Genomic DNA, 26,969 nt, shown 5'->3' with positions numbered 1-26,969 from the left:
GTTGCTCGGTGGAGCTACCTGATAGCTAAAGAGGAGAAGGGCTTTGGACTTCTCCCTCTGCCGTCACCTACCCAGCCAGTCTTCGGGCAGATACTGCTTTGTATCCCTGTCCTATCTTCTCCTACCCCACCTTCCCTGCCCCTCACCCTTCTTCGCATCCATGCTCTTGAAATGTTTTTTCTAGCAACGGATGTTACCCGATTCTTATGTGCTGTGTAATTTTGTGGAACCTTATGTAAAGCGCTCTTATACCTTCGGGTCCAGCCAGCGCTATATAAAACTCTTTAAATAAAATAAATAAACAAATCAGTAATAGCGATTTGCATCTTCTATGTGTGTTGCACAATGCAGCATACATGGAAAGAGCCAAAAAAGTAGGCGAAATAAAATAAAAATCTTCTCTTTGTGCCATTCTAAGGCCTTTCTAAGGCCTGGTATTCCATGGTGTTAGTTCTTGGCGCTGCCGCAGCCTTGTAAATCAAAAAGCAGCGGGTGTTGGGGTGGAACGCCCACAGCAACACCCATTGCACGCCCCTTTTCTGCAGAGGATTGTGGCGGAAATGGGCATAGTTATGTGGTGTCGTCAAGTCGTGCAAAGTGGCTCAGCGCCACCTTGTAAATATGGAATATGGCGCTGTGTCGAAAAAAAGCGCCGCTCCGGTGGTGCTGAGGACTTGCAAATATGCCCCTAAATCTGACCCAGCATTTAATATCCGTTTGATTATTCGCCCTCCTCTTAGCCACCACTCTTTCGGAATTTCTGTGAGGCCACACCTCTCACCACTAAAATAGCTTCCATTTCCCCACAGTGACTGCCCACACTGCTGCCTGCAATGCACGTGACTCTGGGAACTCTAGACGAATATATGATTATACCACGATTTCAATTACCACGCATGGCTTTACCACGCGAATTTTACATCGCAAGTGGCTTTACCACGCTGGTATTTACAACGTAGGATTTTACTACGCCTAGAAACGTCTTACCTGCACGTCTTTCTCTACGAGCCCTTACTTCCATCCTCCATTGAAACAAGCGTCAAAACACGTATACCAAAATAAAAAAAGGACTGTTTTTTTGACGTACACGGCACGTCTTTGGGGGAGGCTCTTTCCTTTTTCTTTTAAAATTATGTTCGTTTTTTTTTTAAAGTAAACTGCTTGTTATTTTTTGGGGGGGAGACCCCCCCAGCCCCCCTCTGCCCCCGCTTGTTATTTTTGGGGGGGGAGACCCCCCCCAGCCCCCCTCTGCCCCCCAAGCCCACGCAGAACGACTCGAAGGAATACCACATCTCCCCCCCAGCCCGTGGTAAAGACATCGTGGAAGGCACCCTGCGTGGAAGGCACCCTGCGTGGTAAGTGTCACGTGGTAAATGTTAGTAGTGGTAATGCCTTCGTGGTAAATGATGTTTCCCACTCTAGACCATGGCGAGCTGAAGCCCATTCTTGCACTAAATTGTGGCCACCTGGAGAAAAGAGACGCAATTCACCAGGACAGACCTGAGACCTAGGAACAGTCTCAAGAAATGCTTCCTGGGGTGGATGGAGCTGGGCCCCTGACCCCCGCTCACCCCGAGGATGCTCTGATTGACGCTGCCAGCTCACGTGATGGAGCGTTCGAGCCAGAAGGGTCAATGCAGGTTAAATATAGCAGGCCTAATAGAGCAGACCTCTGGGGCGGGCGTTCGCAAGGACAGGAGGGTGACATGGTTTACGAGCGGCAAGGCCGCTGTCCGCGGCGGGGATTGATGGCTCCAGGGACTGGACCAAGACGCACGTGCGGGGGGTGCGTGGAATGTGAGCAGGTCCCGCACCGATGCAGGCCACGGATGCAAATAATGCCTTATTTCACTGAAAGTCCTTTTATGAACCCAGCAAACTATTTATTTATTTATTTTTATTTAATGCATTTTTATACAGCGCGGACTTTACCCGAAGGTGTCAGAGCACTGTACAATAGAACTAGTTACGTTACATGAGAGAACTGTTACAACAATGGAACAAGCAAAAATAGCAGGCCAGAGAATCAAAACAACGCAGGCAAAAGGAACAAAATATCAAACACAACAAGCACAGAATGTACAAACAAAAACATAAATATATAAGACAAATTTACAATGACTAAAGAACTTCCTGGCGGGGTCTGAGAAGGAGGGAATTCGTTCTGAAAGTGTCTTTGGAATATAAGAGATTTGAGGTCGGTTTGAAGATCTGGATGGAGGTGATGGCACGGAGCAAAGGAGGTTTCTATGTTTATAACGCGCACGTTCACCGAATGGTTTCATGGCGCTATGAGGAAGTGGTGTGTGAGTTGTAGGCTTGTCTGAATAGCCAGGTTTATAATGATTTCCTGAATTCAGGGTAGCAAGTTGCAAATCTTGGGGGGGATGCGTCCAAAGTTTGGGGGCAAAAACTGGGAACCTGATGCTACCCAGTCTCCTCTCCTTGAAATGAGGAACTGATAAAAAAGTTAATGTGGGCAGAACCTAGAAAGCAATTTGGGGTGTACTTTACGATTCGAGAATTGATGATGAAGAGGGGACTCACGCTATGAAATGATTTGAAAATAGTGCAGCTGGGTTTGAAAATAATTCTTTGTTCAACAGGTAGCCAGTGAAGGTCCTTTATTTGGAGGGGTGATATGGCAACGTTGGACGGTTTGGAGATAATACGGGCTGCCTGGTTCTGGACAATTTGGAGTCTTTTTATGAGGCCTTTGGGTAAGACAACTTAGAGAGAGTTGTCATAATCTAACCTTGAGAGGACAAGAGCAATGACGGCCTGAACTAGGGTCTCTGTGGTGAGAAATTTGGCATTTGTTAAAATTTTGCGAAGTGTTAGGAAGGGAGATTAGATTACTGAGCCGATTTGTGAGTTTAAGAATAAATCGTCGTCAATGCTTACCGTAAGACTTTTTACAGCTCTTTTTGGGGTAGGGAATCTCCAAGCTAGTGTTCCCAGAATGAGTCGATCCCATGCTCGACTTTATTTTTGGTAATGATAACTTTGTTTTTTCCAAGTTTAGTTTCAAATGGATGCTGTTGATCCAGTCATGGATGAACGTCATTGTCGATTGGAAATGCTTTTTTATCTCATTTGAAAAGAAGTTGCATGCCGTTAGCATAGTTAAAACGTTCACAGTTCATCTTCACAAGTGATTGGACTAATGGACGAATTTAGATGTTGAAGTGGTAGGGTGATAAGGAAGATCCTTGGGGGACTCCGTAGTCTAGATGGACCTGAGGTGAGGTGAAAGGACTTATGGGAACGGATTGGGATTGAGCTCCCAATAAGGTGATCCATTTCTGTCCAGCAGCCTTGACACAGTCCACCAGGAGATTGTGGTCCACTGCGTCAAAAGCCACGGATAGGTCGAGGAGCACCAGTACTTGGGTGCCACCTTTATCGCCTTCCACTCGCGAGTCATCCACCACGGGGGGAATAACTGCTTTGGAGCAATGAGGTGGAATGTAATAATTACTTTCAACCATTCCGTCGTATGTCTGAGTTTACTACCCCCCCACCCTGCCCCACCGCCCCGCAGCACGCCCTATGCATGCTGCCACTGGTAGCCACCAAGGAATATGTGATGTTACAACGTGATCAAAATGATCGCGGTATGTAACATCGCAGTTTTAACAACGCAAGTCGTTACAACGACTTGCGCTGGAAGGCGCTGGACTTAGGAGTAGTAAGATTTACTATTCCAACACCAGTCTACGCACAGTAGGGAAGGTGTTGGAATAGTAAATCTTACTATTCCTTAGGTTATAGCGTCCTCCAGTGGAATTCGATGTAACGCTTGCGTTGTAATGCCAGCGTTCTAAATGCATTGCTGTGTAATCAACGCGATGTAAAGGATGTTTCCCGCCACCAAGCATTCCAGACATGGGTCCCGTGCTCACTGTGCCACTGGCCTCAAGTTAGCATGGCTGAGGAGGGGCGATACCGTGAAACCTGTCCCAGGATGCTTGTTTCCGATCCAGGGAGAACCTGGCTTGGCAGATCAGGCTGGACTGTCTCCATGAGGAGCAGGGTCAAGACACATTTGCATATGACTGGGTCTGAACTGGGGTGGGGTGGTGAGCAAAAAAACTATGGATTAAACCCAAATCTGTGCCTGGTAGTGAATGTTTTCATTGTTCCGCATTCCGTCCATCATCTGCTCTTTTTACTTTTAGAAAGTGGGCACTGCTCTTCTCTTACTGCTCTGTATGCCTCCAATACACATATGGGATTGGTGACAGCTACTCTTTGTGCACTCCCTCTAGACAGCCCCAATTACAGGAAGGGTAGGTGTGTCTGAGTACTCATCTGCATTCATGTGCATTCTGATAGCTCTTTCTTGGGCAGGAAGAGAGGGGTGAGCTGATACTAACACCTGAATAGGCAGGCTTCTGTTTCGCTCACAAAGGACTGATTATCCCCTACTGATAGTCTGGAGCCAGTTCTGGGAAGAAAGGGCCTCAGTGTACTTCAAAGACTGCTGTGCTGCATTAAGGACTGACACTTTGCCGACCTGGAAGGCATGCTTGTCTCTTGTGCTGGCCTGCTGCTTGCTGTTCTCTGACTCTACTGAGGAGAGCTGGACTCTGCTTTTGCACCAAAGTAATCTCCAAGGGCTTGTTGGCTTGCCTCCTGTTGTTGAGACTCAGAGAAATCAAAGTATCTACTCCTGCTCCTGTTCTTGGTTTATTGGATGTGGATCCAGATGCTTGCACCAGTGAAATCGACGATGGAAGCGGCACCCGACGCATCAACCCTGTTGCGGGAGTAGAATCGGTGAATTGCACTTTGGGCCCAAGCAGCATCTCAAAACCGCTGCATCAACCGAAGCATCCCATGCCTGCTGGATTCGGCACCTGCCCCATCGACCTAGCACTGAGACCACTACATCGCCGCCATCACTGAAGGATGATGGGCACATCCCTTCGACATCGGCTTTGAAATCAAAGCATCGCGGCTCCAATGTTCGTCTTCAAAAACCAATGTATTGTCATCAACGTGTGTGTGAAATCAATGCATACCTCCGACTGCGGGAGTGACATCGAGCCATTGACCCCGCATCTCATGTTTGTGACCAAACTCAAGGTACTCTGTTCTGTGGGCCTGCTTGGCTCCTGTTCCCGGCCTGTGCTCCATAGCGTTTAGCTGGAACTGTTGTTTTTGCCCCAGACCAGCGTGACCTCAAAAGACCCCTGTTCGCACTTGTTGATTCTATGCGCAAGGACTCTTTTATTCTTTAAAAATTCATATCTCAATCAGAGATGTTTTAAGCAAGGGCAAATTGGACTCTGGCCCAGGGCCCCAGTCTTTGTGGGGTCTCCCTTACAGCCAGCTAGATTCTGCAAAGTATCTTAAAGAGATTGTTTAAAATACTGTTTCCCTTTCATTTGTTTTTAATGTGGGTGTTGTGTGAGAGTATACTACAGACATTTTGCTGAGAAATGTTGTGTTTATATATCATGCAACATCCATAAAAAAAGTTTCTTTTAATTCAAACAGTACCTCACATATGGGAAATGGGAGGGTGTCACGGAGATATTTTTTTGTAATATTAGTGCTGCTGTGTTACAATATTGAAAACACATGGCACTATCCCTGAATATTAATTGCAAACACACTTAGAATTAGGACTAGTGAGCCTGTGCACTGTCAGCGACCTGGCCAAAGAGGGCATGAAAGAGCTGAAATTGGATCTTAAATTCAAAGTTGAAAATACGTTTGGCCTAGCACCCTCAAAATCCTTAAGAGTTCCATGACCACAACTTCCACTTATTGGTTTTTTGTCGTCTTGGTCTTGATTAATTTAAACAAAACATTGTCTATTTTTCTAAATCTGTTTGGATTATTTTTGTGGTGTATTCATTGTGTTACTGTGTGTGTGTTGCACAAATGCTTTACACATTGCGTCTTTAAATTAGTCTGACTGCTCTGTGCAAAGCTACCAGAGGGTGAGCACAGGTCATCTTTTAGTGTGTATCTAGCTTACCCTGACTAGGATTGTGGCCCCTACTTGGATAGAGTGCCAACCTCTGCCAGCTAGACACTCCATTTCTAACAGGGTGGAAAAATGAAAAAAAAATAAGTTTTTGTTTATAGGAATTAGAAACTTGTAGGAGCTGCCTACACGTTCACTACAGCATGTAGTAAAAAAATCAGTGAACAGATTTATTTGTATTATGAAATCCTGTGTTTAGGACAGATATGTGATTCAACTAGGGTGTGGATGCGTCAGGATTTCAATAAAGTGTTGTGCGAAGGAACCTCTACATACGTAGTATAGTAGTTGCAGTAAGATGCTTCATTGTCTGGAGATCACAGGTCCCACCAGCTCATACAAGACATGTCTCTCCAGCTCCTCAGCTCACAGTATTCTGCGTAAGATTCCTTGAAAATTCTAGAACAGAAAAACTTGACACCACAACACTCTAAGCCCACAACAACAAGGTAGGTCTAGGATTACAAATAGGGCTAGAAGGACTTGGAATTTATGCAAAACAAATCAATGAAAACTAAAAGCTCACAAAAATGATGCTACACAATATAGTTTTGTCTTTACTCACTTTTTGCTTATGGGTTCACTACTATGTGAGATTAGGCAGAGCCAGATGAATATGGAGCAGATGCCTGGCAACTTTTCATTTGGTGGCCCAATTTAAGTGTTTTATGATTATGGCTTTCATCTCTTCTTCCTCTTTGTTGCTGTGTTGTTTTGTCAAGAAACCACCAAGTTATCTATTTACCGTTGCCTTCTCAGCTCTGGTCTGGCTCGTCTTCTTCGTGTCTGGGGACCTCCAACTGGTCCAGGTTGGTCGGATAATCATGGTACTCCCTTGCTGATAAAACTGGTAAGCCTGATTCAACCTCTCCTAGTGCTTTTCTCCCTCTGGCAGGTACATGATATTCTGTGTAACCTCGCATTATTGTTTATAGCATTTTATAGTTGGCCCTGTGGTCCTTAAACTTCAATACCGACCCTTGCCAGAATTAAATATATAGTCACTGAAGTTATGTTACTTATTTATGGCTTAGACGAATGCATGGGCAAGAAATCCCAGTCTATTGTCCTCATAACCCGTGCCTATTTTCCCCTGTGTCCTGCTGCCTTCTTGTTTCAAAGATACATACACATGGGGATTAATGGATGCAGGAGTGTTCAGCAGTGTTCTCTACTTGAAATACGCATGAGTCTGGATAAACCAATTTCAAATTGGGAAACACTAAATGCCATAGACTTACTGTAAAATGAAAAGTGTCCTGGACAGGTTGGATTTATAAGGGCATACTCTAAAACATTTAAGATAAGATTGCTAAGATCCATGTGAGGTGTTTACCTCAAGTGTAAGAAGTATATTTTCCTTACTGAAATGAAAGGTGCAATGATGGTGGTTACACGTGAAAACAAGGATTTGACAGAATGAAAACAATCACAACCCCATTTTATTGGCAAATACATATCATAACAATGCGTGAGGAAAGCAGGTTGGTTAAATGAATACACAACTGTGGGGAAAAAATAAGAATTTTCCATAAATAATAGAGAAGTACAAACCAATACCAAACCAATATTGGATTTAGTGGAATTGATTAAAACACAGTCAGGTCATGTCTTGCTTAATTTAGATGTGGAGAATATTTTCATTAATATTCTTTGGGAATGCGTGCCACATATAGAATTTATAGGGACATTAGAATATCTGGATGACAGGTGCAATCTGGTGAGAGGTGTGTGCCTCATGAAGGACGAGATGATAGTATTTCTGAATAAGGTGTTTTGTGGAAAACCTGGTAAAAGCAAATACAGATTTTGGTTTCAAAGAGAATCAATGATAGGCAGGTACTGCATCATCATGAATTAGAAGTGCAAATTAAAACTGAATTGGGTATATTGCTTAAAAGTATATTTGAATTGGCACAGAAACAGTATTTTTGTAAATAACAGAATACTTGATGAAATTTGGCAAACATTTATTGAATTTTCTATAGTTAAATTGAATAAAATACTCATTTGCATTAGCCCATTCTAAAATTTTGTGAACAGTTGACTGAACTTCCATTGGTTGAGCACATTTTAGATTGACCATGTGTTCCCGCCGTAGTATTATTTGTGATGGTAGAATTTTGCTTTCTTTAATGTGTTATTATGCACACTTATTTGATATTGTTGTAATCTTCATAGCCCCTCCATGCGATTTAACAATGACGTACTTACTGACTACTACAATAAAAACAAAAACTTACCAGTAGCAATGTCTAGAGAGGATTGCTGTAAAATTCTGTACAGACGCCTGTGGAAAAGTCAGCCCATAACGCACCGGATGCCCAGGCTGCTGGTGCAGGGCGACTCTTAGTTCCCATCTTGAATAATTACCAAATAAAGAGACGGGCGCTGAAGGCAGGAAAACAAGAACAGAGTTTATTTCTCATGAGGAGAGCATGTCATTTGGGACACTCGCATAGTGTCTTCGGGAGGTGCTCTAACAAGTTTCTCTGAGGCTTCGTCTTTTATACACAGGTTTATGGCACAAAAACATCCTTCATTACAATCAAGACATTGTGAGGTATGAAGATATTCCAACACGTGGCTACAGTAGGGGCCCTTATCCTCCATACAATAGGAGGGGGCTGTCACGCAGCTGAGTGTTCTGCTGATTCCTTTGGAATGTGTGCGCCTGATCGAATCTCAGGGGGTGGGGTGGTCATGATCAATAGTGGCTCCTTTCAAGAGAGGCGAGTGCATACAGTAGTGGGCAATAAACTGTATCCTCGGGCTAAGGGATGACCAGCGGTCGGTGCAAACAATCGGGCTCAGAGGAAGGGGTCATCAAAGGAGAGATATTCATGAAGGGAGGATCGGTGTGGAAAATCGAGCGTAGAGAAAAGGGTTTATCAGAAGAGGGGTATTCATGGAAGGAAAGGAGGTGTTGGTCAGGCGCGGGGTGTGATTCCTAGAGACAGAGTCATGCGGGAGGGGAGGGCTCATGACTTGTACATGTGAGAGCGGGGGCGGTCAGGGAGCATGGGGGAAGCTTGCAGGGTCAGGGAAGGGCGCTGATGATCGATCGTGAACAGAGAGACCATGGTACCTAAAATGGCTGCTGTATATATGTGTGTATGGGTCTATGCTGGCAGGATAAGCACAGTCAGGGTTTTGCAATATCCATTCTGCTTACGACAAGAGGTACAGTGAACACAAATGAACGCCGCTTATGTACACATACATTGCCATTTTCAACAGTCGCCGCTTTTTTACATAAGCAAGTTCAATTTCTACCTAGTCGATGAGATAGGCAGAATGCAATACATGTTAATTTACATTTGTTGGGTTCTTCATATAAGCCTAGAGATCGGCATAATATTTAGTCGGTATAGAATCAAGTTCAGACTTTTTCTTCGGTGACATTAATTAAGAGTAATCTGATACCTTCGGGTCTTATCAGTACTTTGGAAAGCTAGATACATGGGTGACCGATGAAACATTTTTGAAAGCAAAAAAATTGAGGGAGGAATACAATTCGATGTAAACAACTAGTCAAGGGGCGGGTAGAAAGTTCTGGAAGGGGGGGTCTTAGTGAAAATGTCTTTTCAACGACGAGCCACCACTGGTAGGCTCTGGTAGTCCGTTTTTCTTTTCGTTGGCGCTTTTGAGCACCGGCGGTGGAGCTATAAGTGCAGCTCGGAATCATCCTTACGCGTTGCAGGGTGCGATCAGTCCTCTGCTGTTAGATCACAGTCCTGTTTCCTAACTGATCTTCTTAGGGGTGCCTTATGCTGGGCACCTGCGTGTCTTTCTTCTTACGTGGCAAAACCTAATTCTATAGTCAAATGTTTATATGAAAGAGTTTGTTGAATAATCGAGGGAAGAGAGGGCGGAGTGGGGCCAGATCTTTGAACACATCAAGAGACCAAGGGAGCAAAGGACAACGAGCAGGCAGGCCCATCAGTCGGACTCAAAAGGGGACGGGGACTTCAGGCACGGGTGGGTCAGCAAGTCGAGGGCTTCAAGGTAGATCTTCATTCCTTCATCTGCCGAGTTTGAAAGTTGTGCCTCGTCCCGCGTCTCGTTGCTCTGCGGCTCCACCTTTGGTTGCGGTCACATGTGCTTCATGATCTGTGGCCAGGCTGTGCGTCACGTCCAGCTCCTCTCCTCCGGTTATAATATCTTTAAATGAGTATAAAAACAAGGTTTTAGAAAAACTGGCAGGAGAAGACATTTATACATCTCAATTCCGTCCCCAATCCTATGTAGGTGGGGGATAGGTTCATCGGTCACAGTCAGAAGTCGTCACTTATGGATTCTGTAGGAGCGCATTGCTATGGAATTCATAACCCTGTTTGGCGTTCATTCGTGACGTACGTGGAGAGAAATTGGACCTTTATACACAGTGTATTATAAAAAACTCAAAATCGAGTCCTTATGTAGAGACTCGCCCTTCCCTTTAACCCGAGTGTCGACAATCTTATATTTCCCTTCGGAGTTGGCTAACTCTTGCAAGCAGGGGCGTTATCGTCATGAAGAAGGGGAAGGGGGTGGATGTAAAACATGCTTTTCTTGGGGAGTGAGCGTTAATCAAGGTCATCAATTTCGCTTTCGAGGGTAGATGACATGAAGCTGGGGTTAATTGGGGGAAACGGGGACGCTTTGGACAGGGAGCTGGGGTCGATCGGGAGAAGTGGGGTACTCTGGACATTCGCACTCAAGGGCAGAGGAGCGAAGTAATTTGTGCATTGGGAATTGAATTTTTAGCAAACCGAAAAACAGAAGGCCATTTGACGTTATAGTCCCCCCATAAAAGGCCAGATTAGGGGACATCCGTCGTTTTACCTATCCTTTCCTTCATTACCAACTCGGGTTCTATTGCTTTACAGGAAAGGGGAGGTAGTAATATGGCGAGTCACAATCGTTTAGTTCCGGTAAATTTTTCCAAACACCTTTGTGTTCGAGGAGACCCAATTAGGTGTTGTGCCGGGGGGGCACAACATTACCATACAAGGAAGGAGGGAACGGGGGACTTTAGAGAGAGAGTGAGAGTGAGAGAGAGAGAGAGAGAGAGAGAGAGAGAGAGAGAGAGACCGCACTCTAAGTGGTCCATTCAGTACACGTGTGACATGGAGAGAGAAAGAGAGGGGGAGAGAGAGAGAGAGAGAGAGAGTGAGACGTGTACAATAATGGATCATTCAGTGCGCTCACAACATAGAACAACAGGGGTTAAGTAATACGGAAACACAAGCGGAGGGATGACGTAGATCCATACATCACGTACACACAAACTCAGACGGGGAAGACAGTACATGTATTATACACAAAAATCCAAGACAACACATAAAACAGTTATTGGCCAAAATTATCCTTTTCTGTATGCTGTGCATCCTTGTCATCCTAAGCTCTTTTTACCTTTTTCTTCTCTTTTATTCGTCGGCTGCCTTTACTGGTGGCTTTGATTGTACACACTTACGCCGTTGGCAATTGGTCATGAACTGACCTGGTCGGGCTAATGCTCACGGCGGTATTTTCGAGTCATTTTAGCAAATGTGTTTCCAGGCTGAGACAACAGTTGGTGTCAGTTGGAGAACAATGGGGCAGATTTTAGTTACATGTCTATGAGGATGCGAAAAGGAGGTAGTAGGTTTTTTTTTTTTTGATATTGGCAATATTCCTAGTCTTCCCGGCGGAGGATACTTGTGTAAACCTTTACCTCGGAATATTCCTTAAACTTTCCCTACTTAGTTAAACGTAGGAATGTATTCATTATTATACGTCATTTTTGGTTGCATTATTCGGGGTTTGTCGCGGTTAGGTACCATAATCAGACCCTCTTTCCCGTCTCTTCGTCCGCAAGATCACCATTTTCGTATATTAATCGACATTCTGATGTGACCTGCAGAGAGAGGGAAAAAGAAGGGGGCAGGGGCTACATTGATAGACACATTAGCGCGCATAAACCCAGAAAAGGCTTTTACTTACTGCATACTCGGTCTGTCTCCACGGGATGCAGTCCTTGCCAACTGGGCGTTCAAGCCCGGGTGGACCATTAGTGTGAAAAATACATAACTAAAACTTGGACTCTTCATATCTGCAATATCTCTTATATATTATACCTTTTAACCCTTAACTAATCGAGCTGAGTCATTTCACCTATATTTTAGTTATATCGGAAATAGTGATCATTTATTCGAAACTTATCAATCTACGCGTGACAACTATGTTTGCTTTTTCCAAAAATCTTTAATAAGAATGTCGGTGCACAAATACGGGCCTACAACCCCGTGGGCCGGCCACGGAGCAGGCTGGAACTGTAGATGTGGGGATACTTTATTAGTGAAAAACTTTAATGGAGTCGGTGGTCGTTTATTTCATAATAAAAAGTGCGACAAGTGCAATAAAATCAGGTCTAGAGCTTCGAACTTTCAATAATCATGATGCGCCAAACTTAACAACAATTCATTGTCCGAACGTTCGATCAGTACCCATCTGATGTCAATTCACTGTCTGAACACATAATCGGTACCCATCCTTTATCAATTCATTGTCCGAACATATAACCAGTACCCATCCCATATCAATTCATTTCCCGAACTGACAGTACACATCCCGAATCAATTAATTGTCCGAACATATAATCAGTACACATCCTATATCAATCCATGTGGTTACAAAACCCCGCATACATATCTCATGACATCAGGGCTGAACAATCGGGGTACAACAAGGAGTTGAAAGTTTCATTTGCATCGGCGCCATTTTGGGTGCAGTCAGGCAGATCCAGGCATAGTCTAAATCTCCGCTAACTCATGGTTGGCCCAGAGTCTCTTTCGGTAGTCCAAAAGGTTCCGTTAGAGGGCAAAAGAGAAAGGATCGGTGGTCTGAACCATCAGTCAAAAAGGGGAGGGGATGCAACAATTTTTCCTACCGGGTCATACTGGGTTTTCACCGGAACTGATCCGAACTGTAGTCTGCAGGATTCTAGTCATTCAAACTGAGGCTGGTGCCAGCATGGGAGCGCCAACGTCCTGCGGCTATATTTCCATCGTTCCGTGGGCAATCATGGCAGTCATTCCCCATCGGGGGTATCTGCGGGAGTCGGGGACTCCCGCGGCTCCTCTAGAATCTTCAAGGACGAGGAGAACTTTTATGATGGTGGAGTCAACAAGTGACCGGGCCATTCCTTCCTGCTGGGCCCGCTCTTGTAAAGTAGACCGCCATTTTGAGAGTTCGGCAGCTACCGGCGATCGCGGGGTCAAATGAGCGGATGGGCTCCACCCTGCCGGGCGAGGCGTCGCAGCATCGCCACAGTGGATGAACCCTTTACTGGGTGCGAGGAGCGTTGGGGGTGCAGCTGGGGAGCCTCCACCTGGGGAGGTGGGAGAGGCTCGTTTGCGCCGCCTCTCCCCCCTGGTGCACCCCACGGCGTCTCGCTTGACATTTGTTATGGCCGGACCAGGCGGTGAGGACGAGGGGGGGGGGGGTCGGAGGCATGTGCAAGACATCCCCCCCCAGTGTTGTCGCAGCCATTATGGAAGAAAGAAGAAGCGCCCAGTACATTTTTCGGGCCGGGCCTCCGGTTGATGGTGGCCGGACGCTCTTTTCCACGGCCCCAGGAACGGGTCCCTTGGTTCATCCTGGGGACAGACCTTGGCGTGTGGTGCCGCCTTCGGGCTGCTAGCGTAGTGGCCTCTCCATCCCCAGGCCTCCCATGGAAGCTGGTCCGGACTGTCTGAGAGAGGGGAGGGTCGAGGACATGGACATTCCCCCCCCTGCAACTCTCCAGGGTTGTCGTAGCAGTCACCGCGGCCGGATCCCGTCGGCCTCGGCCTCTCTTCAGGCCCACCCCATGTGATGATCTCCGGCCGACGGTTGGCAGCGGGACCCGCCCTACATGTGTTGAAGATCTCGTCTTCCGGCTGGGCGTAGCCGCAAACCTGTTGCACTTTGGAAGTTTCCAGAATGGGGGCGGATGTCTGCTGCTTTGTATCTTTCTCAGGTTGCCGTTATTGGGGCGTGGCAGGCGGTGGGACAGACATGTTTGGAGCAGCGAGGGGCGATGAAGCCTTGTTGCCCCATGGCCGTCGCAATGTCAAGCTTGGCTTCTCTTATCGTTTTCAGGTTTCTTATTACGGGCTTATTTCTAACGTTTCTTGTTTCTAGGACAATAGTAGGTTTTTATCATTACGTATTGTTATCGTTTCCTTATTCGTTATTTAATAAAAATTTCATCAGTGGCCTACTGATTTCGTTTTCCTATTCCTTTCTTTCTAGTTTGTTTCGTGCTAAAGTTTCTGTTAACAGTATATAGTGATCACTTTGTTATTATTGCATATGTCCTTTTTCACTAGGGGTGCTCTCTGGTCGGGCCAGATGACCTACCTCTAGTAAATGGTCCGGGTGGAACTGGTTTATCAATCAGTGGGGAGTAGATAGGCATGACAGATTACAACGGGGGACAAAGGTCCACATTACCTACCCTTCACCAGTTGCAAAGACTAGACAGAGTATTTCTTTTCTATGTTATTTGCAAACAGAGAATACCTCCAAAGAGAACCAATTCCGAACAATCAATGTTCGGACAAACAATCAATCAATGAGGAATGAAATAGGCACGACGGGTTACAATTGGGGGCAAAAGCCTGCGTTACCTACCCTTCACTATCTGCAAAGGGAGAGAGAATATTCCTATTCTTCCCCGTTTGTAGGCAGAGAAGATCCTTAAGAGAACCAACTTCGAGCAATTCAATGCTCGATTCAAACAATCAATCAATGGGGAGAAAAAAATAGGTATGACGGATTACAATGGGGACAAAAGTCTGCATTACCTATCTTTCACTATCTGCAAAGGGAGACAGAATATTCCTATTCGTCCCCGTTTGTAGACAGGGAATATCTCAAAAAGCAATAATCGATAAAAACCGATTAACAAACAATCAATGGGGAGAAAAGATAGGCATGACGGATTACAATGGGGACAAAAGTCTGCATTACCTATCCTTCACTATCTGCAAAGGGAGACAGACGTTCCTATCTGTCGCTGTTTGCAGACAGAGAATGTCTCCAAGAGAACCAATACTTCAAGTAGCACCCAAGGCTAAATGAACCAATCAATGAACAATACCAGTATCTAAATACCGTTTCCAATATCAATAATCAATCAATCAATCAGATGGATAAAGCCATCCTACCAATTAGACGTAAGACGTCCTACTTAACCTTACCCGGACCGGACCATGTGGACAGTTCTTCGCCTTTCTTTCTCCAGCGCCCGATCGTTCTCTTTCTCCATGTTTTTACCGCAGCATTCCTGTGGGATTCCAGTCAGGACAATAGGTCACTTGAGAGAGGTCCGTTCGGAATCGGTGAAGTTCATTCAATCGGCAGCCGGACGAGGGCCCTCTCAAGGCAGGTATACTCCAATCATTTAGATGTTCACCCCATCGTCTGGACCTCTCTTACCGGACCTTATGTCGCTGATGGACCCCGCGTTGGGACGCCAATTGTGGAAAAGTCAGCCCATAACGCACCGGATGCCCAGGCTGCTGGTGCAGGGTGACTCTTAGTTCCCATCTTGAATAATTACCAAATAAAGAGACGGGCGCTGAAGGCAGGAAAACAAGAACAGAGTTTATTTCTCATGAGGAGAGCATGTCATTTGGGACACTCGCATAGTGTCTTCGGGAGGTGCTCTAACAAGTTTCTCTGAGGCTTCGTCTTTTATACACAGGTTTATGGCACAAAAACATCCTTCATTACAATCAAGACATTGTGAGGTATGAAGATATTCCAACACGTGGCTACAGTAGGGGCCCTTATCCTCCATACAATAGGAGGGGGCTGTCACGCAGCTGAGTGTTCTGCTGATTCCTTTGGAATGTGTGCGCCTGATCGAATCTCAGGGGGTGGGGTGGTCATGATCAATAGTGGCTCCTTTCAAGAGAGGCGAGTGCATACAGTAGTGGGCAATAAACTGTATCCTCGGGCTAAGGGATGACCAGCGGTCGGTGCAAACAATCGGGTCAGAGGAAGGGGTCATCAAAGGAGAGATATTCATGAAGGGAGGATCGGTGTGGAAAATCGAGCGTAGAGAAAAGGGTTTATCAGAAGAGGGGTATTCATGGAAGGAAAGGAGGTGTTGGTCAGGCGCGGGGTGTGATTCCTAGAGACAGAGTCATGCGGGAGGGGAGGGCTCATGACTTGTACATGTGAGAGCGGGGGCGGTCAGGGAGCATGGGGGAAGCTTGCAGGGTCAGGGAAGGGCGCTGATGATCGATCGTGAACAGAGAGACATTGGTACCTAAAATGGCTGCTGTATATATGTGTGTATGGGTCTATGCTGGCAGGATAAGCACAGTCAGGGTTTTGCAATATCCATTCTGCTTACGACAAGAGGTACTGTGAACACAAATGAACGCCGCTTATATACACATACATTGCCATTTTCAACACGCCCATTGCAATTTGAAAAGCAAAGGATATGCCAAAATACTCTGACATTGGTTTAGAGTTATCCCCCCTGTTTCTGGAATAGTGATAAAAACATTCCCTCTGCTGAACCCCTGCCGTATCAAAATCTGAATACCATGAGAGTTTGAGGGACGAAAGTGGGTTTCTTGTTCTGGAGATATTTATTGACTGGCTATGTGGCTGCTCTAAAGGTCTTTAGAAAACGACACCGCAGTTTGAGCCTTGTCAATGGACATGAAGGCAGAAGGATATTTAGATATATATTTAATAGAATAGTATGTGAATACAATTCCAAAGGTGGAAGGCTCTGCCATGGAGGTAGTCACAGCCACATTTCTTGGATCTGTTTTTATCAACAAGCCCTTCCTCTTTCATTGAGATATGGAAGTCATTGCACTACCCAAAAAAGGAATTGTGTTGCAATGTACTGTTAGACAGCTCAAAGGTTCAATTGAGAATCCATTTTCCTTTCACTAAACAAAATCTCCCCAGTATTAGCACAGACAAAATTGTGGCTACTGGACAAGGCTTACTGGACCCCGGCTTGCCTGACGGTGCTGTGCCTCAGGGAAAATGACCTGTGCTGGAACTGCGACAAGGAAAAGGGCGACCTAGCACACCTTATCTGCTACTGCCCCAAAGTTAAAAGGTTCTGGGAGAAAATATTCACTTTCATAAATAAAGCGCTGGGGTGCACACTAGAACCAGAATTCTGTCCTACTCACCACCACATTCATGACCGCAGAGCTAGACTCAGAACACAACAGGGACCTGTTAGATCTCTTACTGACAGCGGCAGTGAAAATAGTACTCTCCAAATGGAAAGATACAGCTAAGGCGACTTTCAAGGGATGGCTCAACTGGGTGACGTACCTCAGAGGCGCTGACAGCACTGCCCTGCGGAACTTACCGTGGAGACCAGCTTCCAGGGGAATGTGGGCTTCACTGGACGAGTTCCTGGACCCCTACGAACCTCCGTGAACAAAACTGGAAAAGGGCTCATGGCCTCAAGCATACCCCCCACAAGACCAGAACACACCCACAAAGGAAGTAACCTTCTTGTATACTATTTCCTCTTCTCTCTCCTTTATTCTCTATCCTTTCACTTTTCACCCACTCTTATTCTCTTAGCAAGACAGTGGATAAGGGGACAGCCAAACATATATACCCTGTACCTGTATCCTCGACAACGACAGCCAGTTTGGGCTGCCACCCTGTAACGATAAAGCGATGATGACTGTATGTGTAAAAAATCAATAAAAATATGTTGAAATAAAAAAAAAGTAATGTGACCAATATCGTGTGGAATCTTGTCCTGACACAAGAACCAATGTGTATTTATTTTCTTTCTTATAGGGCCATAGTACATGGTACAGAAAATACACCTATGGACTAGAAAGTTAAATGTCACCTGTGGACCGCAGCTCTTATTGCGTCATCAGCTAAGGTGACAAACAAAACATGGCTTCAGGCCTACTGTTGCAGCCTGCTGAAGCTTAAACCTGAAGCCTGGCCTGAGAAAATAATTGAGGAATTACTTGGAAAACTGAATCCTAAAATACAGATTCCTCTGGTAATTCCTCATTTCTTAGTGGACCCTCAGGGTCCAACTCGTAATGGGCCAGATTTTCTCCCACCCCTGGAGTTACAAGAACACTCCAAGTGTGGGGAAAGCCTGACTCGTTTTCCCAACCACTCATAATTTGAGTCATAGTATGTTGACAGGGGAACAAAATATTTACCCGGTAATCAGAATCTGTTAAAATCAAAGTATTGACTCACTTGGGGCTACATGTGTAGATCATTTTGATAAACTTTTGATAATTATAAATCTTTAAAATACATTATTAGGTCAGATGACATAAACTAAAAAGGGCTCAGATTCCTCTGCACAAGTACACAGGGCCTCATATATGATGGTTTGACGTGGGGCACCGCTGCAAGGAATCTTGCTGCGCTGCCCTACTTCAAAACAAAATGGCAGGGATGTGCCTTATCTATGTGATATGGCTCATTCGTATCGTTTTCCAAAAGCACCGGCACACATTGGGCTGCCGTGCACCAACGCAGGTACCCTTGCCCTGCATTGCGGGGATGATTGATTTTATGCAGGAGGGACACCTTCCTACACCATTTCAAGCACAAGAGGCGATTTCCTTTCTATATGTGTGCGACAAAATGCAGCACACACAGAAAAAGGAAAGCGAGATGAGAAATAAAAGCACTTCTCCTCGTTGCCCCTCCCTAATGCCACCCATGGGGTGGCGTTAGGTTCTGATGTATTCCCAGGTTTACGATTTCTCATAACCTGGGAATGTGTCAGATTCCATGGGTGTTGCGTGGGAACGCCCACAGTTTTCTGCAGGAAAGGGGTACATATTTATAAGGCTTTGAAAAGCAACGTAAAGTGGCTTTACGTGACCTTATAAATATGCTGTGGCACTTTGCACCACTGGAACGTCAAACAAGTGACGTTCCGAAAGTACAAAAGTGCCGGTAAGACCTCATAAATGAGGCCCACAGTTGGCAAACTAATCAAGATCGGGTGTGGCATGCTGACACTTGCAGCTACATAATCAGTGAATTAAGGATTAAGGGCTAATCATTTGTTGAAGACGGTTTAATTTCATGTAAAAAAACAAAAATAGCCTGTGAAATATTTTTTAAATATAAGAAGAAAATGTACTCTTGAGAAAATGAGATCTAAAATTGAATTTATACGTTCTTCCAATAAAAAGTTTTTTGGGGCAAATTTTTACCGAAATTAGTAGTGAATTGTGGATTAGATACGGGAAACATCCATTACAACGCAATGCCTTTACAACGTGGTCTAAAAAAATGCAGGATCCATTACAGCGCATGCCATTACACCGCTTATCCCTCACTGAGCAGCACCTTCTCTGATATAAGCACCCTGAGGTGGTAGAATAGTCATTTTCGCTATAAAGGAATATGCGTTGTAATGGCTTGCGTTGTAATGGAAGCTGTGTTTTATTGACCATGTTGTAAACTAATGCATTGTAATTGTTTTCGTTGTAATGTCATACATTCATTAAATACATGTCCATATTTATTAAAACTGATACTGTAGTGTAGTTCCTATTATCCCAATAGCCTCTGCGCATTGGAATAATACCTTCAATAGTATAGGCCTAGACCAGACGTTAACTAGGTCTTCTATTGTCGATATTAGACTTAAAGTTTTGGGTTTGCCAGCTAGCTCAGAGTTCCCTAGAAACTTTCTCGAATAGGCAAGGAGGAGTTGAACCTCCCTGGATAGACAAGAAGGGATTTAGTTTCTGACAACCATAGAACATGACAACTTTGCTCTCCCCTAATCAAGAGTGTATCTCTAGAGTCGTGTGAAAACAAAAGACAACTTATTTTACTCAGTCAGTACGTGCATTCTTAGTCTCACCAGATTGTAGAGAAAAGGAAGAGACGGGCGTGTTCAATAAAGGATGTTATTTATTGATCAGTCTCTTTTCTCATACAAGAGAAATGGATCGATATTATCGCAATACTTATGGTTAAGTAAAGTGCATATAATAAAAGCAGAAGTATAAAATAATACTGTAAAAACATCTAAATGGTTTCTAAGCCATATGGTGGTTTAAAATGGATAAAATAGATACATACATATATACATTTGACTAATCGTACTCAACTGGTGCTTCTAACTACGCCTACCCCAGTGTACCTGACCTAAGCCTAATACGTGGGCGGGGATAGAAAGTTAGCAGTTTTAAGTTAAGTTTGTTTTGCCAAGTGACTGACTCAAGAATTCTCTACAAGGGGTTATTCAGTTCTGTACCTGAGATCTAGGATGGTTGAGGGATGGTATCTCTTGTCTTTGGTCTCAATATTCCAGGCTGCCTGCAAGGGCTGCTTGGAAGCGCCGGAGCTGGATTTCTCGGCAGGAGAAAGCAGCGTCTCGTTCTCAGCGCGTCAGGAAGGCGGGGCTGCGCCAGCGGGGTCTGCTCTGCTCTTCGCTTCGGCAAGTCTGGCTGCTCCGATCTCGTCACCACCACGTGTGTTTGCTTAAGGCAATGTCGGTAATATTTATACCTTTAAGGTGCCGAGATTGACGTAAGGATGGACATAGATACGTCAATAAGGATGTCATACGAACTGGTCGTTAGCACATTCTTTTGCTGAAGTTCTCGGTGAAATCAAAACAATGGCCGCAGGGTTTTTCCCAGGTTGTCATAGGTTTGATTTGTTTTGAGAACTCCGTATGCCTTATCAGGGGCTGGAGGAATATTGCTTGCTTAATTAGATGGCAAGCGTTATGACCTAATCAGATAACGCGTTCCTGTGCCGTAGTGTGGCTTAATCAGATAACGGTTTCTTCATCATGGGATGGCTGCTAGTTAACTTGTTAACCAGAATAGGGTCAGGAATAGGGGGATCGATACAGAACCTATAGGAATACATCACACTCACTCCACGCTAACTATGGCCATATTTACGAATCTAGGCATAGTAAAACATACTGTAGAGCATCGTGCATACCTTACCACCCCAAAATACATAAAATGTATTTCGAAATCATGTAATATACCGAAAAAATAGTCATATGTACTATATGCACTCAAGCTGTAGAATAATGCTAAAGTAAACACGCATATGTATACATTATTACTCATTCGAATATGAGAATTACACATGAAATGGCTCTTAATACAGAAAAAAGGTTTGAGACCACTTCATCACAGAATAAGAATAATTATGAACATACCAGCGGGCAGCTAATGTCTATAAAGTTTCTAAAAAGTAGAAATGTAGTTCTTTAAGAATATTCTTTACTTTAAGCAGAAGATAAGTGTCCCGAAAAATCGTAAAAATATTCTGGGGCTGCTGAAAAATTTGCTGTCCGTGAACTGGAGGGAAAATTGTTCATACTACTTTATCTTTAAAGTAGAAGGTCAAATTCAGAGCGTTGGGAACGCCATGTGTTAGCTTGCTCAAAGTTGCTATTTTTGTTCTGGTGAGAACATCATATCATTGAGACTGTCGAAAAAGCTGTCAACAGCTTCCTGTGAAAGTTCCACTAACTCGGGAAAAGATGTAACCATGCATTCGTGTGCATGATTGTCTTCACTGACGTTTTGATTATTATTGCTGACAGAAGGTCGTACCTGATCGATGCTGCTTTCATCTTGAACTTCACTACCCCTCAATCGTAGCGGTGAAGTCTCCACGAATGCCGTCATCAGGATTGGCAGCCGTTGAGGGCAGCACAAAGCATGAGTCGTAACTGGACCCAACAATGTTTCTGCATCCATTGGCGCATCTGATTGTAGCGTCAGACAGGTGTCCAACACGCATTCTTCTCCGCACAGCAAGCACCTTAATACAGGTAAAACACATCGATGCCACATTGGTCGAAATGAAAGAAACCAAGTCATGTTTAGGTCTCTAAGCCGGGAAAGTCCCAGGATTTTTGATATCCGGTCCCGGTATCCAATGGCTCGGATTGTTTCTTCCCTTGTCGCAGGAGTTTTGTCTGTGACATGGTTTGCCATAACGAAATATAAGGACCAAGAATAGGATTCCTGCAACAAGTCCTAAAATGAGGGGAAGTCCGCCAAAAATCGAATGGACGAAGTCTGGAAAAATACCCAGTATGGCTTTGAATGGTGTTAATGCCATCGAAAATACTGTCTTAAATACATTTGAGACTCCACTGGTATCAGAAATATTTAAGATTTCATTCAGGATTTCTGCGAAATGTATGGGGGAATTAGTTGATAGCAATGAGTGAATCTCTGCAGTCGTCCTTGCGACTAGGAGATCATACGTTTCTTTTGATGACGTTAGCCTGGTCGGCGTCTGAAGAAGCACTGTTTTCATTCTGCTTAAAGTATCTATTCGTATAGAAGTAATTTTCAAGTTAGCCCATGCCCTTGCCTCCCTGTCTGGAAAGGAGCTGGGGAACAATAAGCGTCCACAGCACATGACCTTCGCAGTCGTAGTTATGAGATAAGGAATCCCGGGCAGAAGACTACAACATCTGCGATCCACAATTAGAATGTAACTCCCAATATAGAGTCTTTTAAAGAATGGTTCTATCTCAGTTGCAGGTGCGCCTAGCTGGTGACATGAAAGGTTGTTTGAGTTCCCTTCACAGGCTCCATGCAAATTAATTCCATTACACAGTAGTGTACCGCTTAGTGACATCGCACAATTATTGCCACTAAGAAACACTTTCTGTCCTTTATTACTGACACATGCATGTGAATAGGGCAAGTTCCATGTTGTCATAATGTACCCTTTTCCCAATTTTTCGTACATGCCAGCCTGTATATATTTTTGGCAGTATTGAAACCTGAAAGTAGATATTGGAATAATAATTATCCCATGTATTATCCATTCAATGACAGGTCGTTCTGACATTGTCAATGGTAATCTCTCGAGTTTCTCAATGTTCAGGATGGTATAATCAGCACCCTTCTGTGCCATACTGATTTGTATATCAGTAAGGTTAAAGATATTGATTAGTGACGTTGTGTTAATTAAACGCCAAGGCACATAGCCTGAACGCAGATTTTGTAACGTCCAGCCAAGCTGTATAATAGAGCGCAATTGAGTCTGACCGTGTTGTAATAACAGTAAGTCTTGCGATATTATGTCGATTGCTGAAGACACAATGCTGTCCAATGAAAAGATTCTGGAGGACAGAGTCATTAACCCATTGTCCACTACAGAAAGTGATTTTTCCAAATTAATACGGTCAATTTCCCGTATACTTTCCGCTGTCTCAATTTGAGTTATCTTCCAGGCCTCATTGTAAGCTGCATATATGGAGGCTGCTATGAAGCGTTTTTGACGCTGTTTGCGTGGTCCCATAATGAAATCACGCAAGTCAGCACCATCAGTAAGTAAAGTTAGGTGTTGCTTAATTTCTGTCAGTGTGGAAGTTTGTAGCCATTGGAGGCATAGTTTGCCCACACTGTAGGTGGTAATGATCCCTGTGTGTTGTCTTTGGGAATATCTAGGGTCTGGCCTGGTCAATTTTAACCCCTGCATTTTGTTCAGGAATCTGTCTTGACAGTTATTAGTATCTGTGGGCCAGATCAACCATTCTTTCCAATCGGGATGTGTTCTGTTTTGGTTTAATACATAGTTTACGTCTATCTCTTCATCTGTAGAGCTATTGCTGTTTATAGTCGGCTTAGGAATAGACGGTTTATTTAAGTCTTTAATTTTGGCTAGGCCAAGGCAGGTAGTTTGTTGAACAGTGTCATTCAAAAATATAATTTGTTCTGGGATCATGCAGGCTCTAAATAATGATTCTATACCTTGTACTTGCCATTCTTTTGTACCCCAAATACTTTTTACTTCAACATTTTTGTCCCAATAATCAAAACCAAATGTATTCATTTGTTCAAAAAATGAGTCTGAATATATCAATTTAGTATTTGTAAGCATGGTCTTTGTACCTGTCTTATTTGACAATTTGAAATAAAATGTTTCAGCATTACTTGTGTTGAACCCTGAAAAATATGAATATTTGTCATAAAAGGTTCTTGAGCTACCTTTTGGAGGGGTTGCACAATGTTCCCATTGATTATAATTTAAAACATTTCTAGGTTGTGCCGATTTATGTAAAAAATGGTTACCATAGTGGTTGTAACAGTACATACTATCATAATTAGACGAACCCTGCAAATAATCATGTTTGGTAAATTTAGCAGACATCACTAGGTCAGACATCATTTCATTTATACTTTCAAAGTCCCAATCATCCGCAAATGAGCTTGGTTTTACAAAGTCACTCAACGAGATCTTGATTTGGTGTGGATACTTCAGGATTTCAATCGGACCATAAATTTCATAGTCAGTGTTGTCCCATGCTAGCCCACCCGGTATAGGATTGGCTGTGAAGTTGACTGAAGAAAGTTCTCTTTTCTCGACGTGTGAAGACATGTGTGGCTTGAGGATCAAGTTGATTTTCTGGCTTGCTGTGTCCATTTTAGCATATTTTCCCTCAATGAAGCGTCCCAAGCATAGTACCATGATGAGCCAAAGTATGAGGATAAATGCACCAAAGGCCACCCAAAATTCAATCCATGGAGAAATCAGATAGGTTTCTTTCAGTTGTTTCAAAAGTTCCTTAGCTTTATCTTTAAAAGTTTTTGTTGATGGCTGTGTCTTTGATTCACCGAGGTCTTCAGAGGAATCATCGAAGTTTATGAAGTAGTCGGATGCCGTTCTGTCAATTGTTCCAATTGCTTCAGGATTACTGTTTCTTGCATATTCGTTTATTACTTCATTGTAGGTTGGTGTGTCTCTACTAAATGTTTTTATTTGGGTTTTTAGAGGTCTGAGTTCCAATGCATTGTTGCATAGTCCTTGTTGTTGTTCTGTAGGCGTTTCGAATGTGATTAGCCTCTTAGATTGGACCTCTGTATTTGTAGCAAACCTTGGTGTTCTACTACTTATCGGGAGTCCACTTGGCCTACTGTTTGTTATCGGCCACATGATTATGGTTTTACCAGGTCGATTGATACAACTCTGTTCTCCTTTTTACCAGCAAGGGGCGGTAGTACTACTGATCTTGTTCCGTTGATAGATAAGACAGGTACTGCTTTTCTGTAAGGAGGCCCAAATTCCTTCTTTACCGCGATCTTTTCTCTGACTAGATCCCCGACTTTTGGAATCCAGACAGGTCTTGTTGGGACAGGTGGTGTTTCTTCAGTGGTTGTTGGCTGTTGTTTCAACTTTATGTTGCTCAGGTCTTTTCTTGTTTCGTTTAAGTCCTGTAAAATAGCCAAACGATCTTTGATATCAAAGCTTTTTTCCTTCACCACTGAAGTCTGACTGTCAAGATCTAAGACCAACATCCTAGTTCCAAACAATAATTCGTACGGACTGAATCCCTTCAGAGAATTTCTTGGCAGGTTGTTTAGACTACGTTGGACACTTATTAGATGTTTGACCCACCCAGCTCCCAAACCTAATACCTTCGCTGTTATAGATTGCTTTATGTCTTTGGTTTCTTCTTTACACCATCCCGTTCCCTCAGGTAGGAAGTGAGAAGAGTCCCGCCATGCTATGCTCATTTGAACTTGTTTTTCCATACGCAAAAAAAAACACGTTGGAAATTTTTTTTTTGCCTAACGTAGCATGCTTCTAGCGTATATGCCATTATAGACTCGCAAATCTTTTTATAACAGTTCAGACGTCAGCCGAGTGTTGGGGATCTACATTATGAGTGGAAACTAGCCTGTATATGTTAATCGGACGCTTTGCTTTTTACTGTTGATCCTTTCTGGAGTGAAACGCCATGGTAGTATACCGTTTCTCTCGCCACTGCGATCTCTATTGCAGTCTGGGCAGTTCTTTACAAAGATGTGATGATGCAGGCTCATGCCTGGCCACCAGTACACTGATTGTAATTCTTCCAGTGAATTTTTTAGTTTGAGGTGTCTAAGACCCTCACCCATATGTGCGTCCGCTATTAACAAGCCTCTCCTGTCCGTGTTTGGAATTACTCTATCCCCCACTCCAGGGATTCGAGCAAAAGGGACGGAGTTTGCATCGATTATGTATGTATAATTGAGTGGATAGTTGATCGGTAGCGCTGAGCAGTCGCCTTTTGATGACGTTTTCACCGCCAGCACTGTTTCACCGTCAATATATTTTACTGCACGCTTTTTTCTAACTACGGAAGCCGATCCAGTTGCTACCGTTGTGGCTGTCTCAGCCAATGAATTCCCTGCAACGTGAACGCCATCACGCTGATGACTCAGTGAGTGTATCACGTGAGTCTTTGGTAGTTCTTTCTGTAAAAGAACTATTTGTTTCCAAAGCAGTTTTTGCTGTATTGTTGCACCTGTGTCATCTTTGTAACCTTTTTGAATCCATTTCTGCAAATCGTTGTTATATGATTTGACGCAGTAATAAGAATCGGACACTATAAGTGTCGGGAATTCGCGATCTGCATTATCTAGCGCCATTTTCGATGCTATTATTTCAGTTTGTTTTTCTGAATTAGTTTCTACTGAGTGTGTTTTTATTAGCAGAGGTCTCAGTTTCCCTCCGTGCCACACTTCTTTTGTGATTCCACATGTGGGGTTATATGCTTGTTCTCCCCACCCTGATGGTTGAGCATGACCGTCTGTATAGATTATACAGGCGTACTGTCGTAATGGCAGAATGTCGGTTGGCAGAGGGAATGTTCTTTCATATTCTAGCTTTTTTAATTCTTTAGTTCTGGATCAAAGTAGTATTTTACTCTGTCCGTAGTAATTGAATTCACCCATTGTATCCATTCCGGATTCAATGCTGTTGTTGGTAAATTACACGGTGTTGTTAATGCCTCAAAGGCTGATTCTGCTGTTCTGACTGTGATACGTCTACCGTCAGCTTTATCTTTTTCTCTAGCTATTGCGGTTTGAACTGTATGAACAATGTTTTCTTTAATGCTGAGCTTCTTTTCAGCTTCTGTGTACAAGTGTGATTTGAATGCAATTGGTACCTTTTCTCCCTCATTAGAGGTCAGGTA

This window comes from Lissotriton helveticus, chromosome 6 (assembly GCF_964261635.1).
Source record: "Lissotriton helveticus chromosome 6, aLisHel1.1, whole genome shotgun sequence".
Taxonomy (NCBI): Eukaryota; Metazoa; Chordata; class Amphibia; order Caudata; family Salamandridae; genus Lissotriton; species Lissotriton helveticus.
The sequence above is the reverse complement of the archived record's forward strand: the minus strand, read 5'-3'. Positions refer to the sequence as shown.